At 54.7% G+C, this 4,328-nt stretch overlaps 1 long non-coding RNA gene across 1 annotated transcript; it reads left to right on the top strand.

Moving 5' to 3' along the window:
- The first annotated feature begins 2,631 nt into the window (after window positions 1-2,631).
- On the top strand, window positions 2,632-3,597 carry LOC118383164 (uncharacterized). The gene is made up of 3 exons (XR_004825495.2): window positions 2,632-2,877; window positions 3,095-3,150; window positions 3,458-3,597. It is a non-coding gene; the product is annotated as an uncharacterized LOC118383164 (long non-coding RNA).
- Window positions 3,598-4,328: the final 731 nt, after the last annotated feature.

Below are 4,328 nucleotides of genomic sequence, written 5' to 3'. Positions count from 1 at the left end.
CACCCCTCCCCTGTTCTCTCACCCCTCCTCCTCCTTCTCTCCTCCACACTCCCTCCCCTGTTCTCTCTCATCCTCTCCTCCTCCCCTCTCCTGTTCTCTCACCCTCCTCCTCCTTCTCTCCTCCACCCTCTCCCTGTTCTCTCACCTTCCTCCTCCTCCACTCCCTCTCCCTGTTCTCTCACCCCTCCTCCTCCTTCTCTCCTCCACACCTCTCCCCTGTTCTCTCACCCCTCCTCCTCCTTCTCTCCTCCACACCCTCCCTGTTCTCTCACCTCCCTCCTCCTTCTCTCCTCCACACCTCTCCCCTGTTCTCTCACCCCTCCTCCTCCTTCTCTCCTCCACACCCCTCCCCTGTTCTCTCACCCCTCCTCCTCCTTCTCTCCTCCACACCTCTCCCCTGTTCTCTCACCCTCCTCCTCCTTCTCTCCTCCACTCCTCTCCCCTGTTCTCTCACCCCTCCTCCTCCTTCTCTCCTCCACACCCCTCCCCTGTTCTCTTACCCTCCTCTCACTCCCTCCCCCTGTTCTCTCACCTCCTCCTCCTTCTCTCCTCCACGCCCCTCCCCTGTTCTCTCACCCCTCCTCCTCCTTCTCTCCTCCACACCTCTCCCCTGTTCTCTCACCCCTCCTCCTCCTTCTCTCCTCCACTCCTCTCCCCTGTTCTCTCACCCCCTCCTCCTCCTTCTCTCCTCCACACCTCTCCCTGTTCTCTCACCCTCCTCCTCCTCTTTCTCTCCTCCACACTCCTCCCCTGTTCTCCTCCTCCTTCTCTCCACACCCTCCCCTGTTCTCTTACCCTCCTCCTCCTTCTCTCCTCCACCCCTCCCTGTTCTCTCACCCTCCTCCTCCTTCTCTCCTCCCACCCCTCCCCTGTTCTCTCACCCTCCTCCTCCTTCTCTCCTCCACACCCTCCCTGTTCTCTCACCCCTCCTCCTCCTTCTCTCCTCCACCTCTCCCTGTTCTCTTACCCTCCTCTCTCTCTCCTCCACTCCTCCCCTGTTCTCTCACCCCTCCTCCTCCTTCTCTCCTCCACACCCTCCCCTGTTCTCTCACCCCTCCTCCTCCTTCTCTCCTCCACACCTCTCTGTTCTCTCACCCTCCTCCTCCTTCTCTCCTCCACACCCTCCCCTGTTCTCTCACCCCTCCTCCTCCTTCTCTCCTCCACACCTCTCCCTGTTCTCTCACCCCTCCTCCTCCTTCTCTCCTCCACACCTCTCCCTGTTCTCTCACCCCTCCTCCTCCTTCTCTCCTCCACACCTCTCCCCTGTTCTCTCACCCCTCCCCTCCTCCTTCTCTCCTCCACACCCCTCCCTGTTCTCTCACCCCTCCCTCCTCCTTCTCTCCTCCACACCTCTCCCCTGTTCTCTCACCCTCCTCCTCCTCCTTCTCTCCTCCACACCTCTCCCCTGTTCTCTCACCCCTCCTCCTCCTTCTCTCCTCCACACCCTCCCTGTTCTCTCACCCCTCTCCTCCTCCTTCTCTCCTCCACCTCTCCCCTGTTCTCTCACCCCTCCTCCTCCTTCTCTCCTCCACACCCCTCCCCTGTTATCTCACCTCCTCCTCCTCCTTCTCTCCTCCACACCTCTCCCTGTTCTCTCACCCCTCCTCCCTCCTTCTCTCCTCCACACCTCTCCCCTGTTCTCTCACCCCTCCTCCTCCTTCTCTCCTCCACACCCTCTCCCCTGTTCTCTCACCCCTCCTCCTCCTTGTCTCCTCCACACCCTCCCCTGTTCTCTCACCCCTCCTCCTCCTTCTCTCCTCCACACTCTCTCCCTGTTCTCTCACCCCTCCTCCTCCTTCTCTCCTCCACACCTCTCCCCTGTTCTCTCACCCCTCCTCCTCCTTCTCTCCTCCACATCCCCTCTCTCCCTGTTCTCTCTCTCACCCTCCTCCTCCTCCTCCTCTCTCCTCCACACCCCTCCCCTGTTCTCTCACCCCTCCTCCTCCTTCTCTCCTCCACTCCTCTCCCTGTTCTCTCACCTCCCTCCTCCTCCTTCTCTCCTCCACACCTCCTCCCTGTTCTCTCACCCCTCCTCCTCCTTCTCTCCTCCCACACCTCTCCCCTGTTCTCTCACCCTCCTCCTCCTCCTCTCTCTCCTCCACACCCCTCCCCTGTTCTCTCACCTCCTCCTCCTCCTCTTCTCTCCTCACACCTCTCCCCTGTTCTCTCACCCCTCCTCCTCCTTCTCTCCTCCACACCCCTCCCCTGTTCTCTCACCCCTCCTCCACCCCTCCCCTGTTCTCTCACCCCTCCTCCTCCTCCTTCTCTCCTCCACTCCTCTCCCCTGTTATCTCACCCTTCCTCCTCCCCCTTCTCTCCTCTCCCCTGTTCTCTCACCTCTCCTCCTCCTTCTCTCCCCCATTAAAGACTGAGAGCAGTTGGAAGTAATTAGAACTCCTTGGGGTGTGTGTGTGTGTGTGTGTGTGTGTGTGTGTGAGAGAGCGTATGAGTGTGTGTACCATACCAGAATGTCTAGATCAAGGCACCAGTCCCCATGAGTCCAGGAAGGCACCAGAAAAATGTTCAGCCCTCTTAAACCCTCCTCCTCGCTCCCCTCCATCTCTCTCTCATCTGCCTCCCCCTGCCACCAACCCCTCTCCCCTCTGCTGCAGAGCAGACACGAATAGAATGGAACACACCATCACCACACACTTGGCGTCCCCTTTAACACAATACCATATCACACACAGGTACAGATAGTCACACACACGCTGATGCTACCACAGTGGACCATAAATACAATTGTGTCAATAAAGTTTATTCAAACAAACAACCGCACGTCACACCACAATGGCGGCCAGCACAACAGTGACAGTTCTGACTCCCAATGGAAGAAGACAAACCGTAAAAATATCACCAAACACACCTTTGCTACAGGTAGGTAGTAATAAAGCTGATTTCCTGCTCTCCCATTCTGCGTTTAAAATAACTGTCTCCCTTTTCTAGGTTATGAAAACGAGAGTGATCTTTTCATGTCGGCTGAACAATGACTGTTCAGTTTAGCCCGCTCGTTTTTCTCTCTTTGTCTGCACAAAGTAAGTTGCTTTGCTAGTTAACTTGTTTAGCTGATAGATAACCAATACTTTGTATTTAGGTCCTCGAAGACGTCTGCAAGAAACATGGAATTAATCCTGACGACTACGGTTTAAAGTGAGTTGAGAGCTTTGTTGTTAGCCTAGCTAGCTAACTTGGTCTCTAGACGTGCTAACGTTAGCTGGCTAGCTCTGTGAACTGAAAGACTAGCTAGATGTCCTCTTTATTACAACATTTTCCGTGGATGTTTTGTATTGGTACCCAAATCATCAAACTGAACTATGATGAAGCTGTGATTTAGTGGAGGGGAGGGATGGCTAGTCGTGTGTGCCCTCTGTCCATGCCCTTTGTATACGGGGCTCAGGACACTGCTCTTTCACTAAAGCCTCATCCCTCCCTCTCTATCCATCCATCCCTTTGACAGATTTCAGAGGAACGTTCTGGACCTGTCGCTTCAGTGGAGGTTTGCCAGCGTGCCAAACAATGCCAAGCTGGAGGTGGTGACCAGCACCCGGAAACAGACAGGGACCGACAGCCCGGTGGGTGAAACTAGTGTGTGTGTGGCGTGCAGCATGACTTCACCATGTCCAGGAAACAGCATCCATTCTACTACTTCTGCTTCATTATGGTCACAACAACATTACTGTTGCATTTGATAAAATGTTCCATGTTGCCCCTTTGGCTGTCAGAGTACCTGTTTCTCCACCCCTCTCTTTATATACCTCTCTCTCTCTCTCTCTCTCTACTCTCACTCTCACTCTCTCATCATCACACACACCCAAATACCTCTCTGCAGCTGCACCACTCTAACACACCTGTAACTCTCTGCAGCTGCCACCACCATTAACACACCCTGTAACTCTCTGCAGCTGCCACCACAACCTCAATTTGCTGTGACTTACGTTCTATCCCTGCAGTATAGTTGATAACCATTGATATACATGATAAAAACCCCATCTTAATGAAACGTGTATCACTTGTTGGCCTCTGTACTGGTACAGATCTACTACTCACACCCCTCCTCTCAGGATCCCTTCATCTGTACAGGTACAGATCTACTACTCACACCCCTCCTCTCAGGATCCCTCCCTCTGTACTGGTACAGATCTACTACTCACACCCCTCCTCTCAGGATCCCTCCCTCTGTACTGGTACAGATCTACTACTCACACCCCTCCTCTCAGGATCCCTCCCTCTGTACTGGTACAGATCTACTACTCACACCCCTCCTCTCAGGATCCCTCCCTCTGTACTGGTACAGATCTACTACTCACACCCCTCCTCTCAGGATCCCT

This window comes from Oncorhynchus keta, unplaced genomic scaffold, assembly GCF_023373465.1.
Source record: "Oncorhynchus keta strain PuntledgeMale-10-30-2019 unplaced genomic scaffold, Oket_V2 Un_contig_21312_pilon_pilon, whole genome shotgun sequence".
Taxonomy (NCBI): Eukaryota; Metazoa; Chordata; class Actinopteri; order Salmoniformes; family Salmonidae; genus Oncorhynchus; species Oncorhynchus keta.
This window is presented reverse-complemented; position numbering and strand designations above follow the sequence as displayed.